A 24,497-nucleotide genomic window follows, 5' to 3' on the forward strand; every position below is an offset into this window, starting at 1 on the left:
ATTACTTGTGCCAACTGATCTTGTACTTCCCGGATTTCTCTTTTGTGTTGCGTATTAATTTGATTCTGATTTTGTTTGAATTTCTTAATTTGTTCATACTCTTCTGTGTCAGTGATGGCTACAGGTCTTGTGTCATTCAGATGATCATCTACCTTTGCAGATAAGTTAGTGAACTGATCCAAAAGTTCGGCTACTTTCTCCGATAGTATACTTATTTCCTCAGTGTGTTTTTCTGAACCAAGTTTCAGAGAGTCCATTTGTGTTAAAATCGTATCTACTGTGTCCTTTAAGTTTTCCTGAGTTTTTGCAAGTAGCGTAACCGAATCGGTAGATGCAACTGAGTCAATTTTAGCCCACAAGGTCTCATGATTTTCATGAACAATGGTTTGCAGTTCTTTTCTGGCTGCTTCGTGATTCTGTAATGCATTTTCATGCCGCGAAAAATTAGGTTGAAAATGCTCCCAAATTTGTACTTTTACGTCATTACAGACTTTTTGACATTTCGATTCAATGTTATGTAACTCAGTAGTTAAATCTTCACGTGTTTGTTCAAGTGTGGTGTCTAACTTTTGAAGCTTTTGCTGTGTTTGTCTCTGATTTTGTTCCATTGTGTCTAACTGTTGCTGTGTTTGTCTCTGGTGTTGTTCCATTGTGTCTAACTTTTGAAGATTTTGTTCCATTGCGTCTAACTTTTGAAGCTTTTGTCCCATTTGTTGCATTAATTGTAATAACAATGTACTGGTGTCTGAAACATGTTCCTCAGTGCTATTCGGCAATGCATTTGAACCGGCAATATTCGCATTTTGAAAAGCAGGAAATGTGTCTTGACTTATTTGAGAAAACGGCGAGGACGCAAAACCTGAATCTACAATATTTGCAGGATTGTGTCCTGTCATTTCGGATTCCTGAGGCAAGCTGTTGCCGACCGATCGATCGATAATGCTTCCTCTTCACTAATTTTTTCACTGCCTACACCATTATTTGCAGCCCGCTCCATTTCCCTATGCACAATTACCAAATTACTACTTTGAACATTAGTTAATTCATTAGACGGTGGCGCTAACACACTGTTTTCGTCCTCACTGTCATTTCTCAGTTTTCTTTGGAGCCTAGTATTACGTTTTTCACACGCCATTATTGTCACAATATTTCACACGACAACACAGAAAAGCACAATTTGAAGAGCAAAATAAGGAAACACATTAACATAGCACTGAAAATAATATCTCCTTAATTGCAAGCGCAGCTGCGAAATACTTGGTGCAAATCTACATGCATGTCACAACTGTTTTACTGTACAAGAATGAAAAACTACAACTACAAAGGAAATTCTCTCTACAATTACCGGCTAGCAATAAACAAAGGCTACACTAATTGCACAAACTACAAGAAAAAAATCAGAAGATTCCAGTGAGGTATCCTCGGCTAGGGGTCGACATATGTAACGTCCCCTTACAAAAATTATACATGACTGTGCTTAAACTGACACACAGTATTTTTAGCGCATCGCAATCTGACTTTCAAAAATCGCTACAAAAGAATGGCCCTGACTAACATTAACCTATACGTTTCACAAATCACTTACCTCACCAAAAATCTTCGTTACTCTAACTACTGAAATACAGCGAGCGCCACTACTGCCAGCTAAATAAAGCATTCAAACTACTGAAGGCACTAACTACTGATAGGCATAGTTAGCAAATGAAAGATTTTGATTGTGAACAAACAATGCATTTACCTTAATAGTGTTCAAAAGTCATAAAATATATAGCAGTTCATGACATCCAGTCTTACAAATTTCAAAACTCCGCCATTTCTCTCCCCACATCCACCACTGCTGGCGGCTCACCTCCAACTGCGCAACGCTACGCGCTGTTAACAGCCAACTGCCCAATACTACAATGGCCAACAACAATGCAAACCAGCCACAGACTGCACACAGCACAGCCAGTGATTTTCATACAGACCGCTACGTGGCGTTACCAATATAAAAACCTAAACAGCCTACTTACACAGTGGCTTGCCATGTATGTATCTAAATGTAGCTGTAGATGTATCACGCGAATAGTGGCATACGCAGCTGAAACCACTCATTGATGATTAGAACCAGACTGCAGGCATATACGAGGGTCGTTTGAAAAGTCCATGCAAAAATAAAAACTACTTACATGTTTGGGGTAAACCTTTTTTTATTTTTCGACATAGTCTCTTTTTAGAATTATACACTTAGTCCAACGCTGTTCTAATCTGTTGATCCCTTACGAATAATAGGAATCACCAAAGTCTGCAAAATAGCTATTAGTTGCTGCAATCACCTCCTCATTTGAATAAAATCTTTGTCCTGCCAGCCATTTCTTCAAATTAGGAAACGAATAGTAGTCCGAGGAAGCCAAGTCTGGTGAATAGTGGGGATGTGAAACGAGTTGGAATCCTGTTTCCGCTAATTTTGCGACCACAACTGCTGAGGTGTTTGCTGGTGCATTGTCATGATGGAAAAGTACTTCTTGCGGTCCAGTCGCCCGCGTTTTTCTTGCAGCTCGGTTTTCAAACGGTCCAGTAACGATGAATAATATACACCTGTAATAGTTTTACCCTTTTCCGGATAGTCGATGAGAATTAGGCTTTGCGAATCCCAAAACACAGTCGCCATAACCTTTCCGGCCGAAGGAATGGTCTTCGTTTTTTTGTGTGCAGATTCTCACTTGTTAACACATTGTTTAGATTGTTGATTGGTCTCAGTAGTATAGTAATGTATACATGTTTCATCCACAGTGACGAAACGACACTTAAAGTCCTGCGGATTCTTCCTGAACAGCTTCAAACCATCCTTGCAACACTTCACAAGATTCCGTTTTTGGTCAAGCGTGAGCAATCGGGGAACCCATCTTGCGGATAGCTTTCTCATGTCCAAATGTTTATGCAAAATATTATGTACCCGTTCATTCGAGATGCCCACAGCACTAGAAATCTCACGCACCTTAACTCTTCTGTCATCAATGATTTCTGGAGTCGTAACCTCTACAGATCCTCTAGAAAGTTCAGCACCACTTGTGCCCATATGGCCACTCCGAAAATTGTGATACCACTTATAAACTGTTGTAATCGAAGGTGCAGAGTCACCGTAATGTTTACCAAGCTTCTCTTTAGTGTCCTGAGGCGTTCTGCTTTTCATAAAGTGATGTTTAAGCCCCACACGAAATTCTTTTTCGTCCATTTTTTGCCAATCACTCGACTTCCTTGATTCACACGAATGACAAACACAAAGAAATAGACCAATATGACTGAAACTTGGTGTGTGTTCTTTCCAAAGAAGCTACTAACTAAACATGACCTCGACACGCGCCGGTGACGCCATGTCTCAGACTTTGCACGGACTTTTCAAACACCCCTCGTAGTTGCTATGTTTCACCAGCTGTTGCAAATCGTAGCGCCGGTAGAGATACGCTAGTGTTTCTGAGTTTTAATATAACCAGGAACAATCATACAGCTCTATGAAGGAGGCTGTCGACATCTTGGAGGACGGAAGCGTCCACAGTATACACACGATGAAGATTTATGAGAAAGGGCACCGCTTTGTCACAGAAGACGCTGCAATAAACAATCTGGTTCTTATTCGCTGTAACCACAATGAGTGGGTCCAAGTCATGGTACGAAAAGCACCCAATCACGGAACTGCCTCCGGCCTGGACTACACTTTCCAACAGCGATTGTTAACCACCTCGTTGCACCGTCACTGCACTCGTCTGAAAAGAGCTAAAATCGCTTCCCGCCGGACCACACTACACACTTGCAGTCTGCTACTGTCTACTTTCTGTGTTTTTTGTTCCACTGCAGACGTTCAGCTTTATTTGGCGCTCTGAGTAATGTCCTTTTTCCGATGTACTCAACTCCAAATGTCCATTGCAAACAGTTCTACTCGCAATGTTTGCTCAGTAACTGGTTGAGACGGACCTGCATTCATTGGCTGCAGCAATAACTGTTTGGTTTGAAACCGATGACACTGAAAGAATTTGGCACATCACTCCGTGTAGACACGTTGATACAGCAATAAATTCGACCATCGTTCGCACTGGGCCGTCCAAACATGGAAGCTCCTTCCTGTCACTCCGTCACGTCTCTACGTCGTCTCATCTTACTGCGCTAAATCTCTACAATTGGCTGGCACATACACCATGCTTCACTAGCATGTCTTACATCAGAGGTGGATGGTCACATGACCAACTCGACCCTCTCAAGATCCTCTACAGCGCTCTAACACACCAGTGTGTTCTTTTAAGAACTCATATTTTGTTCGATGAGCTTCTGTCATTTCTTATGTTAAACTGTACAAACTCGAAAAGGACCGTGCATCTGTCTCTCTATGAGACAGCATTTATGGCATAAATATTGACCAACAATGTTACTATTTTGGGTACAAGGTGCCTAGTAAATCAATATATTGCCAAAGTTATAAAATGCAGCAAATATTTGCGATGCAACTGTCGTGCTATCTAATTCAAAAGTCACACTAGATGGAATAAAAGCGACGCCCCACACTAAAAAACAAAAAAATGCTTGCACGGTACCACAACTGTCCAACTGACAAGGGAATGGTCCAGTCCGACATTTCTAAATCTACACTGTAATATTTCACGAAGGAAGAATACACCGTAAGAAATGCACTGTCGGAATTTTAGATGCTAAGGCGCACTGCACGTATTTTTAAAGAAATGTTAAAGTTACTAATTTTAGTCGTACGAAGAGCGGCGGTTTGTACAGCGCATCCTGCCTAGTGCGCTATCGGCGAACAAGCAGACGCAGCCGTCACATGAGACTGTAGAATTCCAAAGTGCACACACGAGAATTTTTAGTACCTAAACCACAGTGAAAATGTTTCAGATAAATATTTTTTTAATAACCTGCAAATCATATCGACAGCAAAACTGTTTCAGCTGATTTGTTACACAAGTGTCTAGCAGACAAAGAAAACAAGACCGTGTATGATGTTACATAACAGACGACTTCCATCAATCTGGACTTAGCGCATTTCTTATGATAATTTTTGAATAATGTATGTTTTACTAACTATGAAACAATTCCTTTGATATTCCCTGTAATCATCACAAAAATGCAAAGTGTCTATTGGAACACTGAAAGAAACATTTTCCTTACACCAGGTACACCAGACAAGATATTAATGCATTCAGGCATTTCACAGTAATTTCTAGGTTTATTTATATAGAACTGGAAACGAGTAAGAAATGCTCGTGGCAGTTGTTCTGCTCGTTGTTTCGCTTACCAGTCGTACTTGAACAGATTCGTAAAATGTGGTGATGCAAATTCATAACGCAGAAATGACTGAAGTTTAACAATACTGTTCTGCTGATAAACCTGAAATGATAAAGAGCTGCCGGAAATTATATTGTCCGATAATTTTCTGAAATAGGCTTTATACTGTTACACTGTTTTTTTCCGAGAGGCTAAGTCACACTTTAGTTGTGGCTAAAATCCAAATGGTATTAACAGTCCAACAAACGCAATGAATTATTTTGCGCTACTGATAAGAAGACGTTTCGGATGTAGTACTGAACATTATTCCGTCCCATTTTTCCAGATTTTACTACGTAAGATTTTTGCAAGTAAACAGTCGTCTTTTTATTTTTTCACAATTTGCCTTGATGTTCCTGAAGGCAGATATAAAGCTGTACTTATCGCTGGCATTGTTGTATACGAATGTGTCAGCATTCGTCGACTGCACAAGGGACTCTATTTTATCGCTCGAAATGAGAAAGTGTGTTTTGCATGCAGTTCTTGCGAGAAACCTGTTGACTGGCATTATGCACAGCATTTTAGAGGAAAACAAGAAGCTTCGATTTCACGTCATCTACGAATTTCTCTATAATGTTACCTATTAACGATATCTCCTCTTCACCTTTACTTGAGGTAAACTTCATAGTTTTGCGACTTCCTTTCCGTATAATTTGGTGTATCTGTTTAAACAGGTCGAAGAAGCCTGAATATCAGTAATATTCGTCCCACTTATAATGTCTCTGCCTCGTGATGACTGGGTGTTGTGTGCTGTCCTTAGGTTAGTTAGGTTTAAGTAGTTCTAAGTTCTAGGGGACTGATGACCGTAGATGTTAAGTCCCATAGTGCTCAGAGCCATTTGAACCACTTATAATGCAGAGCTCTCAGTCTGGTGTATTTTCCTCGGTAACAGTACGCTGACTCCCACGAGCAGTTTTAAATTTTTGGAATAGTTTTTCTTTCACAGTTTTGCGAATTTCATTTTGGAGCACATTTCGTACTTCATTTAAATCTTTTTTCTATTTGCATAATTCAAGTTCAGATTTTACGAAACGAAACCAGCTATGCACACTGCTTAAGCTTAAACGTTTTCTCTCACCTTCGTTAAAACAAAAATAAAATAAAATAAAATAAAATAAAAAATTATGGCCTTTTCTTTGTCACCGAAAGTCATTACTGCACGTGTTGTTTTTGGGCTTGGAAAGCAGTCTGCTTTTGTTCTAGACTTTAATTAGCACAACAATCATCGTCAGAACTACAATTCACGAAATCGTCTGAGTTGCGTATTTGAGTGAATAGTAGCTGTAAACAATTGCGTCAGACAAATTATCAACGGAAATTGAAATTCGCTTTACAAATTACGATTGTATTGTGACGTGTTATCTGCCTAGTTATGTGCTGTCAACCAAGGATATGTACCCGCCATGCTGCACATGCGCTGTCTGCTACAGTAACAGCAAGGGTATACATTTCTCCAGCCTCCTGGAGAACTACAAAGCTGGTAATTTTCAACATATTCTAAAATACCTGCAGTGTACCTTAGTAACAAAAATTTTGACAGTGTGTTTCTTTCGGTGTATTCTTCCCGTATAGAGATTTTTAGGGCAGGTTTGGCCACCTCGAATTGGACCGTTCCCTTGTTAGGCTACCGCTGCTCTCATTGCGTTGCAGAAAAGCCATGTGATGAATGTAAGCACTAGCAAGAATTAGGACGTGGTGTGGCCTATGGTACGACAGCATAAATTTTGAAAAATTCTTCTCAACAGCCAACTTCCTACATTTAATAGTAATGTGGTCTTCCCATCCATCTAACTAGGGAATCGGCAACCTCTAATAGTATCTGCGCTAGAGGATTACGAAATGAAGTCAATTTCACAACAGTAAGGACAACAACAATTACTATCACTCTACGTGGCGGTACTGTGGCAACGGCCTTGCCGCAGTGGATACACCGATTTCCGTCAGATCATCGTATTTCAGCGCTGTCGGGCATGGCCGCCACTTGGATGGGTGACCAAGTGTTGCCTTTTTCGGAGTGGACTCAGCCTCGTGATGCCAATGGAGGAGCTACTCGACCGAACAGTAGCGGCTCCTGTCAAAGAAAACCATCATAACGACCGGGAGAGCGGTGTGCTGACCACACGCTTCTCCTATCTGCATCCTCAGCTGAGGATGACACGGCGGCCGGATGGACCACTTGTGGCCTGAAGACGGAGTGCTTTGCTTTTATCTGCTGTTACTACTATAGTAGGTAAAGCCTCAAGCCCAACAACCAGGGTAGCACAGTTTAGTGAATGGTGTATAGGGTTACCACCCTTAACAGGAAACAGAATCAGTCTGTATATGCCGGTAGGGCTATGAACTTATGAGACAGGGAATTCATGTGGCACAATGTCTTCCTGTCCTCCCCATCTTACGTAACCTGTATCCAGTTTAGCCTCACAGTCCCATGATCTCAACAAATGGGAGCGAATTCGTAATAGAAGGACATAATTTATTTTATAGTAAACACATTTCAGGAAGCCAAGACCCGATACAACAGTTTCGACAACTGCTTGTTATTTACTTAACCATGAACCATACTATATTAATTATTAAATACATAAATTTACAGTCGATTTTTCAACCAATATGACGAATGGAGGGTTCATATGTTGGGTGTTAATTATATGTACAAACCAGATTTCTCCTCTTACTTCGGAGTCTTGCACGTGTTTAATCGAGAAGTCACAAGACGAGTGTAATTAAATAAATATCAGTTACTAGGAAATTAGTAAGCTGCAGGCTGTGACAGTTAGGACTGAAATAATAGGCAAAGAAATGGTGATAGAGTCACTGTATAGTCCCTGAGGTAGACCATCTGAAGACGAGAGTGCTACAATTTAATGAAACAAACGGAAACGTCACTGAATATTTACTGAGTTTTAAATACCCACTCCCACATCTGTAGACGTAATTGTGATGACCGTTATGGAGCAGTTAATTATAGAACACATTAGACTACTTGTTTTAAACGATAGCTCGCCCGCTTTGGTCCCTAAACCGGAACTACTCCTTACAGCTATGCTTAATACACGTTTCCACAAACATCCAAAGAAACAGTTTCGATTGTCTCTGGAATAAAAACGCTACGCCATGAAGATGTAAACGATTGAAGATTATCTTCCGATGTCCAGTAACACAGTTATATAGTGCTGTGTTAACAATGCGAACTTTTTGAAATCTTTGAGAACAGTAGAGGAACGCTCGTAAATGCTAACTTCATCATAGTCGGCCATAAAAAACTAGGAATAATATGTTTCTACTATTGATAATTAAAAGACTGCATCCATCCCTACCAAAAATCCAGTGTGTACTCTGAGCGGGCCACCTTTGTAGCGCAACGGAAGCCACTCTTTTACTAATAAGTGTGAAGAGGCCTTTGAAATATCGAAAGAAGCACGTAGTTGGGGTAATTTACCTAAACACAGGAAAAAGCTTGAAACATACATTCAAGCAGATAAAGGGCAATATCTAGACGGTTATTGTCATCGTCAGTCGTTTTGTCTATGATCTAACTTCTGAAGAAGAAAGCAAAGAAGTTCTATAATCTACGATTTTGGTTAGAGAAATCTGCAAGGAGGCTCGTTTCCCTAATGTGCATTAATGAGACGCTTGTATTTTGACTCTACACCACGCGAGGTTATTCACTACAGATCCTACGAAAGCCACTCACGGTTGCAGAGCTGGAACAAGCTTTGAAGTCACGGGAAGATACAGAAGTAGGTGTCTTATTACATAACCGAGTCAACGATCTCTCGACTACCGAACGCTCGTCAGTAAACTCTCTTTGGAATGTAAAATTGTTTTAGAGTAATAGTACACTTCCGGAGGAACGTAGTAAACATATAGCACGTGTTGCGTATTTTGAGAGCATGAAAAGATATATCTGAAGCCACCACTTACCGACTGATTTCTTTGTCACACACGTGCAGGACGTCTGAAAGCATTGTAAAGCAGGTATGGAATGGTGACTGGAAATAGCACAATTATTATGAACACAACACGGGTTTAGGTAAAGATAAAGTAGCGCGGATGGTTTTAGCGTCCTGAAAATCGTCATCAAATATTCAGTTTTAGTCCAAGGATATCCAACAGTCGAATTTGATAGAAGTGGAGCGAATAGCAACGTAGAGACAACGGTTCTCGCACCAAAACTTCGAATTTTAACCTTAGAGGACCAAAGCTATGGAAACAGAGGTAAAGTTAGTGGAAATGAGCAAACAGAACTCAGTAACCTATCATAACGCACAGAATTAAATGAACAGTAAATTACACTGAAATGCTAAATTAAAATCCGAACAAAAATTCAAACTGGGTAGTGCTTAATGATGCAGAGGAGTACCTTCACAAGTGTGGAATGAATAATCTGTGTATAGAACTGGAAGATATTTCGGTACAAGAATGTATGTACGGGTCAGAAACCGACGTTCCTGTGGTCATAAGAGTCAATATACTTTACTCACTATACCGTATTTCAAAGAAGACATAAACGTAGCGATAGAAGAAAACGCTGGAATGACTATTCTCTATAGAGAAGTCATGCTCTCTAGGGAAGTAAAAAAATGAGAGTCATAAAGAGAAGTGAACTGCCAAATTTATGTATTTACTGTTGTTAATGCATACACTTGATTAGACAGTTAAAATCACACCCAGAGTCAGATTCTACAAACAAGATACGACCTTGGAAGAAACAACGTTCCATTTAATTAGGCATGTTAAGACATATCGCCCTTGCAAATGAATATGACCCGGACGTTGTAACACTATATACAATTAAATTAAAAATCATATATAGAATAGACATAAACTACCCTTACAGACGGCATCCGATAAGGTGAAATGGGGCACCACGAAATACATAGGCAACACATCAAATAGAAGTAAGCACATATTCCGGAGAAAGGAAGTTAAAATTGCATTTAGAATATCATATAACATAAAAACACGAGTGTGTCACAACTTTTCACAAATGAACAATAAATATTGGAAATCGGGGTATAATAAAATATCATACTGAGGCCGCGGTAAAAGCTACATCGGCCAGACAGGCAGATTTAAAGAGCACTCCTACGCCAGCAATAAAACAACTTAGGCTTAGGCTTAGGAGGGACATAATGTTGGTAGCATTGACGTAGAACTACAAATTTTACACAATGTCGAAAAAAGTAAATGGTTGGAAGTTTTAGAAAAACTGAAGATTTATATCACGAAACGCAAGGAAGCGAATAAACTCCTCAATAGGTAAAGTGAATTTGCAGCTAATGCACATTTTAATATTAACGACGATTTGTTTAGTTGGTGTGGTCACTGCGTCCTATAAACATGCCCCAGCTGATTATGGGCCTCAATGCCAAAAGTGCTGCACTGAGCCGTCCGGGCCGCGTCTGCACTTCCTAACATCTCTCCAGCTAATGAAAACACCTCGCAGTCGGTAGAAGATATGTAGAACTACAAATTTTACACAATGTCGAAAAAAGTAAAGGGTTGGAAGTTTTAGAAAAACTGAAGATTTATATCACGAAACGCAAGGAAGCGAATAAACTCCTCAATAGGTAAAGTGAATTTGCAGCTAATGCACATTTTAATATTAACGACGATTTGTTTAGTTGGTGTGGTCACTGCGTCCTATAAACATGCCCCAGCTGATTATGGGCCTCAATGCCGAAAGTGCTGCACTGAGCCGTCCGGGCCGCGTCTGCACTTCCTAACATCTCTCCAGCTAATGAAAACACCTCGCAGTCGGTAGAAGATGATGATATTTGGATTGTAGGGCGCTCAACTGCGCAGTCATCAGCGCCCGTGGAAAGTTCCAATTTTTACACAGTCCAATGTATTTCACTGTCCAATCTAGCCACTGTCACGAATGATGATGACATGATGAATACAACACAAACACCCATTTCCCGGGCAGAGGAAAGCCTCAACCAGGCCGGGAATCGAACCCGGGAGCCCGTGATCCAGAGGCAGCAACGCTAGCCACTAGACTACGAGCTACGGGCGTTGGTAGAAGAGTGCCAGCGAACTGCGACAGGGAACTGCGCTGGTCGTCCATTTAAGATTAGAACCTCTAGGAGTCTAAAGTTCAGTCCTGAGGTATTGGAAATACACGGTCCAGTCACATTAACGTGACCACTGCCCACGTTCGACGTCAACTTGCAATAACCACGCACAGACGGCGGGCCGCAGTAGAAAGTATATAAAGCGTGTCGAGAAGAAACGGGTAACAGTGGAGTCGTTGTCGTAATGGGGAAATGGAGCGATTTATTTGACGTGCAAAAGGATCATTGGCATTCTGGCTAAAAGTGGAAGCATATCCGAAATTGCTAAATTAGTAAACTATTCGTTTGCCGCCGTGGTTAAAGTACAGGGTGTTTATAAATGAATATCGGGGTTTTAATGCTTTATAATATTTATTACATTAAACTTACTTAATGTCAAATGAAAGATCAACTGCCGGCCAAGGTGGCCGAGCGGTTCTACGCGCTAAGTCTGGAACCGCGCGACCGCTACGGTCGCATTTTCTAATCCTGTCTCGGGCATTGATGTGTGTCATGTCCTTAGGTTAGTTAGGTTTAAGTAGTTCTAAGTTCTAGGGGACTGATGACATTAGAAGTTAAGTCCCATGTGCTCAGAGCAATTTTTTTTTTTTTTTGAAAGATCAACTCAAACAGTTTTACCAAGAACCTTATAAATGGTCAGTGTGAGCACCATTTGTCACACGGCGAACATCAAGTCTATAGCCGAGTTCTTCCCAAACGTTGATAAGCGTGTCAAAAAATGGTTCCGGCGGAGGTTCGAGTCCTCCCTCGGGCATGGGTGTGTGTATTTGTCCTTAGGATAATTTAGGTTAAGTAGTGTGTAAGCCTAGGGACTGATGACCTTAGCAGTTAAGTCCCATAAGATTTCACACACATTTGAACATTTTGAGCAATATGGGACTCAACTTCTGAGGTCATCAGTCCCCTACAACGTAAAACTACTTAAACCTACCTAACCTAAGGACATCATACACATTCATGCCCGAGGTAGGATTCGAACCTGTGACCGCTGCGGTCGCGCAGTTCCAGACTGTAGCACCTAGAACCGCTCGGCCACTCCGGCCGGCGATAAGTGTGTCTTCAGAGATTGTAGCAACAGCTGCTTCAATCTGGCTTCTTAATTCAGGCAGGTCTGCTGGTAGCAGAGCCACGTACACACGATCCTTGATGAAGCTGGTATAGCGAAGTACGCGATTGGTTGAACTTCACTGATTCCCGGCGGGGTCACGGATTTTCTCTGCCTCGTGATGACTGGGTGTTGTGTGATGTCCTTAGGTTAGTTAGATTTAAGTAGTTCTAAGTTCTAGGGGACTACTGACCATTGATGTTAAGTCCCATAGTGCTCAGAGCCATTTGAACCATTTTGAACTTCACTGTAACCAAGCGCAGGATAGGCCTGCAAGGGCCCCAATGACAGGGCTTGCTTTGCATGGACTTCACGTTTACCCGACCTAACGCCATGCGATTTTTTCCTTTGGGGCTTAATCAAGGATCATGTGTACGTGCCCCCGCTACCAGCAGACCTCCCTGCATTAAGAAACCGGACTGAAGCAGCTGTTGCTAGAATCACTGAAGACACACCTGTCAACGTTTGGGAAAAACTCGGCTATAGACTTGATGTGTGCCGTGCGACAAATGGTGCTCATATTAAACATTTATTAGGTTCTTGGTAAAACTGTTTGAGGTGCTCTTTCATTTGACATATCATTTATAACTGTTAGTTTAATGCGATAAATATTATAAAGCGTTAAAACCCCGATATTCATTTATAAACACCCTGTATATCGTGCATGGCAAAATGGAGCTATCCAAACTGGCGCCGAAGCAACTGGGGTGCACTACCGGCCATGAATGACAGAGGTAAGGGAAGGCTACTGAGGTGTGTACGGGCGATTAGAAGTGTAACTGTCGAGAAACTGACGGTCCAGATGATCGAAAGGGCTACAAAAGTGTCTCCTCAACGGCGGTTCAGCGAACGTTGCTGCATATGGGCCTTCACAGCAACCGCCTGGTTCATGCACACACGCTCATTGCTGTTCATCGGAGACGGAGGCTGGAATTCGCACGCCACAACCGCAACGGGACGCCCACTAATGCCAGCAGGTGGCCTTTTCACTAACTGCTACCCCCTTTCCTGTTACACTTGCAAATGGCATGTGGGAAGAATGATTGTCAGTAAGCCTCTGCATTAGCTCTAATTTCTAGAGTTTTCTCGTCGTGGTCATTTCGGAAGATGTATGGAACTATGTATGGAACAACGAGATGGATAAAGATTCGGAAAGGGGTCCGGCAATGCTGCATACTGTCACCGTACTTATTCAATCTGTATGCAGAACATGTTATGAGGAATGCGAGGTTAGATGAAGGAGAAACATGAATTAAAATAGCTGGAATAAATGTAAACAACCTCAGGTACGCGGATGATACGATCCTGTTGGCAGAAAGTGAAGAAGAATTGAGAACACTCTTGCTGAAGGTGAAAGACGAAAGCGAAAAGGCCGGTCTTAGGCTGAATGTGAAGAAAACGAACATTATGGCAACTACACCTACCAATTCGTGGGATATAGCAGGAGAAACCATGGAGGTAGTGACCACATTCAGTTATCTCGGTTCCCGGTTCTCTGTTGATGGCGACTGCAGCCATGAAATCCGGAGACGCCTGTTGCTCCGTAGACAGGCGATGTCAAACCTTGACGAGGTTATAAGGTCCGCCGGCCGCGGTGGCCGTGCCGTTCTAGGCACTGCAGTCCGGAACCACGGGACTGCTACGGTCGCAGGTTCGAATCCTGCCTCGGGCATGGCTGTGTGTGATGTCCTTAGGTTAGTTAGGTTTAAGTACTTCTAAGTTCTAGGGGACTGATGACCTAAGATGTTAAGTCCCATAGTGCTCAGAGCCATTTGAACCATTTTTATAAGGTCCAAAGATATAACACTAGCAACAAAGATCCGTATTGTGAGGGCTACGGTCTTTCCAGTTGTGATGTATGGATGTGAGACCTGGACCATTAGAAAGGCTGAACGGCGAAGAATTGACTCTTTCGAATTGTGGTGTTGGAGGAAACTTCTTAGAGTTCCATGGACTGCAAAGAGAACCAACAGATCAATATTGGAGCAAATAAAACCAGATTTCTCCCTGGAAGGTCTAATGTTAAAACAAAAGCTGACCTACTTTGGACACACAATGCGAAGGCATGCCTCGCTGGAAAAAAAACATTAATGCTGGGGAAGATTGAGGGAACTAGAAGAAGAGGACGTCAGAGGATGAGATGGATCGATGGCATCACAGAAGCAATGTGTTCCAACCTGGAAGGTCTACGGGAGAAAGTGCAAGACAGGAAAAAGTGGCATGATTTGGTTCATGGGGTCACGAAGAGTCGGAACCGACTAAACGAATAGAGAGAGAGAGAGATGTGGGAGGAGCATCTTTACAACGTTCTCGCGCCCACTAAACGATCCTGTAAAGAAACGCACCTCTCTCCGTTGGATATTCTCTGCCTCTTCTACCAGTCCTACCTGGTAAGGATCCCAGACTGATGAACAGTACTGAAGAATCGGTCGAACAAGTGTCTTATAAGTCACTTCCTCGGTGGATGAATTACATTTCCTTAAAATCCTTCCTATGGATCTCAGTCTGGCATCTCCTTTTCCTACGATTTGTTTTTGTAGTCATTCCACTTAAGGTCTCTCCGCATAGATAGTCGCTCTGGATAGTTACTCCCAGATATTTTACATTAGATACTGTCTCCAGCAATTTGTAATCAATAGTGTAGTTGTACGGTAGTGGATCTCATTTTCTGTGTACGCGCAAAATGTTACATTTCATCATGTTCAGGGTTAACGGTCAGATCCTACACGATTCATCAATCCTTTGTAGGTTATTTTGTAAATCGATACTGACTTCTGGTGTTGCTACTTTCCTATGGACAGTGGCATCAGCTGCGAACAGTCTTAAAGAGCTTCTGAAGCGTTGTGATAGATCATTTATACAAACTGTAAACAGTAATGGTCCTATCACGCTTCCTAGGGGTACTCTGGAAATTACCTTTATATGTGTCTATTTTGTTCGGTTAAGAGCGACGTGTTGAGTTCTAAGTCTTGAACCTAGTCGCAAATCTGGTCCGATATTCGACAGATTCGTATTTTTTTCAGTAACAAGCAGTAAGGAACGGTGTCAAACACCTTCGCCGGCCCTGTGTGGCCGAGCGGTTCTAGGCGCTTCAGTCTGGAACCGCGCGAGCGCCACGGTCGCAGGTTCGAATCCTGCCTCGGGCATGGATGTGTGTGATTTCCTTAGGTTAGTTAGGTTTAAATAGTTCTAAGTTCTAGGGGACTGATGACCTCAGATGTTAAGTCCCATAGTGCTCAGAGCCAAACACCTTCCTGAAGTAAAGGAACACGGCATCAACCAGAGTGCCGTTGTCTACAGCACTGTGCATCTCATGGAGGAACAGAACGAGTTTCGCAAGATCTAGCAGGGGAATTCATATTGATTTTTATAGAGGATAGTTTAGTTCTCCAAAAACGTCAGTCTTCTTTGGCACAAAACATGTCCCATAATTCTACAACAAACTGACGTTAACACTATAAGCCTATAGTAATGTGCATCTTGTAACGCTATTATCAAAAGGGTTCAAATGGCTCTGAGCACTATGGGACTTAATATCTGAGGTCATCAGTCCCCTAGAACTTAGAACTATTTAAATCTAACTAACCTCAGGACATCACACACATCCATGTCCGAGGCAGGATTTGAACCTGCGACCGTAGCGGTCGCACGGTTCCAGACTGAAGCGCCTAGAACCGCACGGGCACACCGGCCGGCCGCTATTATCGATATTACGTATAACTGTCTTATCCAACTTCTTTGTCTGTTTTTACTTAATGTGACTTCTGTATATCCAATAATTTTGGTGTAACGTCTATATAAGTGTTTTATTAATTACTTATGATCACTTATGTAATGTAATTTCAAAAGTATTAAACTGTTAAAGAATGGAAATGTTAAAACTTTACCTGTAATACTGTTTAATGCATAGGACATGTAGGTTTCTAATCAGGTAAAACATGTGGAAGTAATTTGAATTATTACTTACGGCATACTTTGGCTAGCTCTGTACTACGAAAATCCGAGAGGCAATTTTGAGAGTCTGTTACACAGCAAGAGCCATGGATACTTTCGCTGCCCTTTTTGAATAGTCACAGCAGATCGGTACTGCCATCACCCTCATCTCAAATTGTCAGTTGGGTACCGTATAATTGCACGGATTAGAGATGCAATTTCTTTTTCAACAATAAGTTTGTGTTCTGTAAACTTTGTGTCGAGCACACTTATTTTATCCTTTGTCGTTTTCCTAGGCAGGGCCCTATCCTAAGTACGACAGTATTCCCGAGTATCCCATTTTATTGAGCTGAAACCTCATTTCAGTAAACGTTCACTATAGTTAATAAACTTTGTGGAGTAGTAAATTTCAGGTTCTAGGCTCTTCAGTCTGGAACCGCGAGACTGCTACGGTCGCAGGTTCGAATCCTGCCTCGGGCATGGATGTGTGTGATGTCCTTAGGTTAGTTAGGTTTAAGTAGTTCTAAGTCTAGGGGACTGATGACATCAGATGCTAAGTCCCATAGTGCTCAGAGCCATTTGAACCATTTTTTGAGTAAATTTCATTAGTATTCAGTGAGCACAGGGTTTGAAGTACTTCACGTATATTTCATAAAAAGATAGTTAAAGTTTCACCAAAGTTCAACTGACAAGAAAAGTTTAAAAGTATTCATCTTTAATAACGTTCTTATTGAAATCTCAGTACTCTATTACTGTAACCTGAAAACACTGTGATGATCCGTAATAGTTACTGACCAATAGAATTTGAAGAGTCACCATAGGAATTAATTGCTGAGCAGGTGTGGAAGTAACAGTGTTCATAGTTTCATACGCACATAGTAAATAGTTCTCATATTGTGTTTTGACTAAAATGGACATCCTTGGTATGAGCCTACTGATAGATTAGTTACTAGGTCCCCATGCTAATTGTTGAGCCAGATTTAAGTGTCATATTAGAACTATATCATTAATGAAGTGCACTTGTCTGTTCTCTAACATTTGTGTGCTATTAATTAGGAAATGGCTACAACTATTCAAACTGTACTAGATCCATTTGAACTAAATAGTATGAGGAAGTGAATGCTCCTCGAGAATACTAATAATTATCAGTACAAATGATGTACTTATCTGAAAAAATTTCAGAGACGGTATTTTCCAATAATTAAACTGATAAAAGTAATTCATTTTCCAAGTTAGTAAACGCCCACCATCAGTAAATCTTTTACTTGTTATTGTCATTAATTTCCTGCTTTAATAGACAAATAGTAAGCGTTACTTAGAGCCAGTTGTTAATATTCCTTCCGGGTTGTTGATGCCAAACTACGATTTCATTTCTCGAGAAATTGCGTTACCGTTTCGTACCTTCTACGCAAAACATTGTGTTTCAGTATCAAGTAAAGTCAGTGCCAATAGTTTACTTTCTTTACGACACATGCTAATACTTTGCACAACTTTGCCTAATTAGGCTGGCGAGCGTTTTCCTTCTACGTAATTAACGGTTTACTTTATAACTTACAGAACTTTGATTCGCCTCCTGTTTGTTCCGCAACTGCTTCCCATCTACAGAAATCTTTAGGAAAACAAGCATAGTCCGATACCTTATTGATAACGCACAGTCACGGTTAAAATTAAAATCCTTTCGTAAGAGTATCGCTAATTTAGTAATTGGCAGTAGTGCTATAATCTCTCCTACAGCCCTTGTTATAAACGGGAATGACCTGCGCGTTTTGTATTCCGCTGATGGTTCCCTCAGTATCTGCCATTTCGACGTTCTTACGACCTTCCGCAGTGAAGCAGTTTCGTTATCTTCCTTTCCGATGCCACTATGGTCACTGACTGAATGAATAGACGATTTCGAACCGCTTACTGATTTTACTTAAGACTTTAGGGTTTTTATTTAAATCAGTCGACAAAATTTTATTTTCAAAGTTTTTGAACGCTACTCTCGTTGCTCTCCTTGCGCTTATGTCGCTTCCTTCAGCTTTTGGTTGTCAACTAGGGTTTGACTTCTCTCTGTTTAAGCAGTAGTTTTATAACGCAGCTAAATGTATGCCGGTCTGGGATTTGAACCCTGGATCACCTGCTTACTAGGCAGTTGTGTTAATCACAGCTCTACTCAGACACAGTAGAGCGGACCATCTCGGCACGCGTCTCGGCCAGCCCACGTTACTACCGAGTGCCAGCTATCCCCAGTCCCAGTCCATGGCTCGCATGCTCGCTGCTCAGAGATTCCCGGACGTAATTGTGTATCCGCACTGAAAAAGGTGGATTTGTTGCCCATTGAGGCGAATCAATTGTATGAAGGCGTGGCGTCTATTCTTTTGGACCTGTCCGGAAGAACAGACACCTCGCATTCATAAAACAGCAATTAAACCACGGTGCGGCTTTCCAATACCCTAAGCCTTTGCTCGAAAAATACTTGTCTAAAGAATACTGAACGATGTTTCAGAATATTTTTCCATTTGAGCTCCACATCGTTGTCCTCATCACTGAATATTTGATGCTGACTTCTCAGATACTCTGAAATTTGTATCCCGTTACTATTGTTAGGCAAAAATATTTTCCTACCTTTCCTAACATTCCTTGTAAAACACGTAGTTACAGTTGCTATCACAGCCTTATGATCACTGATAGCTTCCTATACGTTAACTGATTCGGTAAGTTCAGGACTGTTTGTTGCTATGAGGTGTAAGAAGTTATCTTCGTGAATTGGTTCTCTAATTATATACTCGACGTCATAGTCGGACAAGACATTCAGGACAATATCACACAAATCCCTGCCTCTGGCACCAGTTTTGATGACATGACTCCCCAAATCTGTTCATGGCAAGTTGAAGTCATCCTCCATCACAACAGCACGATCGGGAAAATTGTGTGGTTGCCTCGACTGATGAGTTGTGAAACACTTCCGTGCACGCCGATCACAGGGTACGAGTACGTGAAAGTAACACGAAACAATGAACGCCGCTTGCCGACTGGGTACCATTTTGGCAAATGTTGAAGAAATTGATGTGTGGATGAATCTTGCGGGGAACGAAATACGGTTTTCCATACACCGACCATCGTCTCTCACATGCGATTGATACAGCAACCTGAAATCCAATCGTGTGCACTCATTTGTTCGCCTGTTCGACGACATGTCCCTACAGCAAGACAGTGCAACTCTAGGATACTGTCAGAATGATTTGAAATTCACTCTAGAGATATAAGGGTATTGTGTGTCGCCCTTGTCGCTTGGCATGAGTCATATCGAGCATATATAGGCAGCGCGTTCACCATGGTCACTACTCCGATCAGTCCCGTGAATCGTGGACTGCTCCTCATTACCTTCACTGTCTTGTAGAGGCAATGCCAGATATGCGTCGCCACTGTCATTGGGTTGAAACGAGGTCTTCACGCTACCACCTAGGTATCTAAGTTAGTCAATTACTTACGAGTTTACCGCAGCATACGGAAGTAAGAGAAAAACATGTCCTACTTCATAGCTTCCTTCGCCCCAAAGTGACACCTCTTTGTATTTTAAGAATCTATTATTTCTAGTTACATTTGAAGATCCGCGATGTAGTTTCTGCATTAGAGGGTCTCATCGACAAATACATCAAACGTATTACTATGTCAGCTTATTTACTGAGTTCTACAGACGATAATACTCTCATCCGAATTTGTTTCTTCTGTGCAAATGTGTACTGCGGTGTAGCAAGACGTATCTGAAGAGTTTGAGAAAGACGCTTACGTCCGGTTCCAAGCATATGTGCCAATTTCAGACGCCGTAGCGTTGATACGTTCTCTATTGTTTCTAAATTTAGTACTCGTCCTCGCTGCTTCCTAACTGAATAGCTCGTGCCACACAGTGCCAAGAGTCAATGCGAAGGAAACGGGCACGCGATGATTAGCCGAAGAAGCTGAGGGTTTCGCACGTGAAGCCACTGATGGCCTTGGGTCTCTCAGCTCACAGAAACTAGTACGGACCCGCATAGATTAAATAAAAGTGATGAGACCCAAATTCACTGTTTTAAAAACTAAATATGTCACATCACGATAGAAAAGAAAATGAGACAAGCTCAAGTGCTTTCGTTTTCGCTTATCTTGCATTTTCAAGATTTCAGAGCTAGGAGAACTGTCAGAGAAAGACCATAGCACATAGACTTTGCCCGAAATATTTGGAACCATTTTCTGGGTAAAAAAAGGGCGATTAGAATTTATCGTCTCGTCGACGACCAGATCATCAAAGACAAGACACAGGCTCGTAGTTGAGAAGGAATTCGGCCGTGTCCTTATAAAAGGAAGCATTCTGGCGTTTGCATTAAATGGTTAAGGAAAACCAAGGAAAGCTAAATATGGATAGCCAAAATGATTTGAACCGCTATCCTCCTAAATGAAGGCCCAACGTCGCTCTACTGTAAGAAGTTCGCTCGGTGTATATCTGCGTAGAACTGACACTGAACTTAGTTGCATTCAACTCGAGGAATCCTTGGAAACAACAAAAATAATTAATTACTGTGGAAGCTCAAAATTTTAGGTAGAGTTAGGAAGCGTAATCTTTTCGGTATTTATAATGAACCAAACACAATATTGTAAATCCTAAAATACTGAAAGATAACATACGTCCACCTTATGTAGCAGTCATGCACAATTATAGAGAAATTTTGTCACGGTAGAAAATTAAACATATGGAAGGAACGAAGATTAGAGTGTCATTAAAGACGCGCCGATAACTAGAAATAAACAAGAATGGAGCAAGGAACTGATAGCGGCCTAGTCTACAGAACCTTCACGGTATTCGCATGAATTAATTTAGAGAAAGGACGGAAAAAATTAAAATAAGATACGGGTGTCTGAACCCGATTTCTCACGAACAGGAATGCAGTTAGCCAACCACTGAGCCACCTTATTAAATAAAGGAGGCGGAAGAAAGGTTAGAGTTTAACGTCCCGTCGACAGCACGCTCATTAAAGACGCAGCACAAACTCGGATTATGAAAGGGTGGGGGAGGAAATCAGCTGCGTCCTGTTCAAAGTAAGTACGCCGGCATTTGCCTCGAGCGATTTAGGGAAATCACGATAAACCTAAATCTGGATGGCAGCAGGGGGGGGGTCTGAAGCGTCGTCTTTCTGATTGCGAATCCAGCGTGCTAACCACTCTTCCACATAGGCATGTAGAGAGAGAGAGAGAGAGAGAGAGAGAGAGTGTGTGTGTGTGTGTGTGTGTGTGAGTGTATGTGTGTGTGTGTGTGTGTGTGTGTGTGTGTGAGAGAGAGAGAGAGAGAGAGAGAGAGAGAGAGAGAGAGAGAGAGAGAGAGAAAGAGAGAGGTGAGAACATTGTATCAATGGCAAAACAATGATTGTGTTCTGAGTAGGCTGTGGAATATTCCTGATGAGTCAGAAACACCAGTACTGTTGCGGTTTTTAAATGCTTGGGAGCAGCCATGGGTTTTATTTTAATGTTATTACACTTAATAAAAGAATAAAAAAATTGCGCTTCTAAGCAAATATCGAAATCTCAGTGTACACGAAACAAATGACGTGACAAGTCTCTCTTTGGGTATTATCATGGGTACAGTCGGTACCCCGCCAGCGTATATGCACACCGTAGATCAACATTTGTACTTTGCAGACCAATATGTGGTGTGTGGAGAAGCGAACGCATCCATTGGTCCCAACATGATCAAAGAGTCTAGCCTCAATGAGAGAGGTAACTATCTGTTTACCTTAGTGTAGTCCAATAATGTTCCACCTCTAAAACTCATTTAACTGGGCGAGCACCCGTCGATTTTGACGGAGAGGAATTTTGTGTGTTTCTGTGACTCGCCGCAAGCGGAAACAGAGCTGGCCTACGTAATATAGAAGACCGCGTGGCTCCCGCGGATGGCAGCTTGTTTACGGCGATTATTTTCCACGAACGTAGGTGAGTGCTGGGTTGCCTTTTTTCCACAGAGTGAATTTAAGAAAAGCCTTACAATAATTTCATGTGACGTGCTTAAAGAATTGGTATTACATTCTGAGGATATGATGTAATTCTCATTAATCCATCGCTTTCTATTTTCAGAGAGCGATAGCAAGGACACAACAGAAAACGCTTAGATTGATTGGAACTAAAAGCTCTTTGATTTTCCAACCTAAATTAGGTCATCATTACAGTTAGTTCTGATCTACGGTCTGAGGCGTATTGTCACGGTTGGCGCGGCTCCCCCCGTCGGAGGTTCGAGTCCTCCCTCGGGCGTGGGTGTGTGTGTTGTTCTTAGTGTAAGTTAGTTTGAGTTGGATAGAGTAGTGAGTAAGCCTAGGGACCGATGACCTTAGCAGTTTCGTCCCATAGTCCTTACGACAAATTTCTACTTTTTCCGATCTACTTACAGTACACATCTGCCTTAGTACCAAGTATTTTATTCACTCAGACTGATGACAATGTATGAAGTATGGAAATGTCAACCGTTTTAAGTGCCAGATCTTACATTTGTCAGGAGAAAAAAACAATGTATCTCTTTTTGTACGTTCCTTATTTGTATGCAAAAAATTGACAAGGTATTCTGATATCACAGAATTATGCAGCCCACCTCATGATCTAAAATAGTAATGAGACAGATTAGAAAATACATAATTTAGTAAGAACATTCCAGGTGCCGTACCAGGGAATGCCACTTTTTTCTAGTTCCACTACGTTTTATTTGTGGTAATAGAAGTACAGAAATACAGAAGTAATGTTTTAAGCGGTGAAACTGTAGTCAACGACTGACATCTCTTATATCTTTTAATATTTTACAAGAGAAATACAAAATTAAATACAAAAAAGAATCTCTCAGTATTGCCTCCAGTTTCTTACACAACTCCAGTCTTCGGATCAGACTTTGCAAAGTTTACTGTAGAACTCTCTGTGCTGTTGAGGAAGTAATGGTAACAGTGTCAACAGGTCTTTCTGTTACGCAATTGATAAATATGGATGGTTTTTCAGGTGAATTACGACGCGACATAAATCAGTCGAGGTCTTTCCTCTTTTCAATACACTGACATTTTTCCAATCTTCTGTTTCAGACGCGGAATTATTAATAGCTATTTATGATGTATGGGTAAAAGACACTTTGGCCGTACTGCACTCGGAAATCTTATACTCCTGACAACAATTTTCAGCAGCATCTTTAAAAATCAAAGAGGTCACATAACTGCACTGGAATTACATGGAATGGGTTCATACATTTAGCTGAGTCTACAGGCTTGTGTAAATCTAGCTTACCTTTCTTCGTTTCTCTATAATTGCAAAATATGTGTCAAAGCTCAAACAGCTGTGCCTATTCACCAAAAATGTTTAGTTCAAATGGTTCAAATGGCTCAGAACTACTTAAACCTAACCAATCTAAGGACATCACACACAGCCATGCCCGAGGCAGGATTCGAACCTGCGACCGTAACAGAAGCGTGGTTCCGGACTGAAGTGCCTAGAACCGCTCGGCCACAGCGGCCGGCAGTTTCTTCAAACCATCCCTTGCTGTGCATCATCTAAACGAAGAAGACCTTAAATCGTGGTATTCGGAACTCTAGAGAGAAGCAGTTTTTGGTACAAAGTCCATGAGCCATGGACGAAAAATTATCTGCACGATTTGGCACTTGTAACAAGTTTAGGACTTTGCAACAAAGTACCGAGAACAAGTAGCACTGAAAACTCTTTTTGGGTAAAATGGCACTTAGAACGTTTGACATTTCCTTTCTTCATGTGATTCGAGTCTCCTATTTTGGTTTCCTTTTTCAAGATAGTAACTAATGTTATTATCACTTACGCCCATCAGAGCTCTCTTTTATTCACACTGAGAAAAAAGTACTGCACTACTTGCTTTTAATTCCTTTCTTTGAAACAGCATTTTGGTGTATTTGAACAAACTTTGCCGAATCACAGATTCAAAAAACCTTAGGATCAGATACCTGTTTACCCCCAAAAAATATATTCTGATTAATATGAACTAATTAAAAGATCGACATGAAAACATAGATTACTTTTCATAAACGCTGCCTAGACAAAATACTATTCGAGATTCATATTCCTAA

This window comes from Schistocerca cancellata, chromosome 4 (assembly GCF_023864275.1).
Source record: "Schistocerca cancellata isolate TAMUIC-IGC-003103 chromosome 4, iqSchCanc2.1, whole genome shotgun sequence".
Lineage (NCBI taxonomy): Eukaryota > Metazoa > Arthropoda > Insecta > Orthoptera > Acrididae > Schistocerca > Schistocerca cancellata.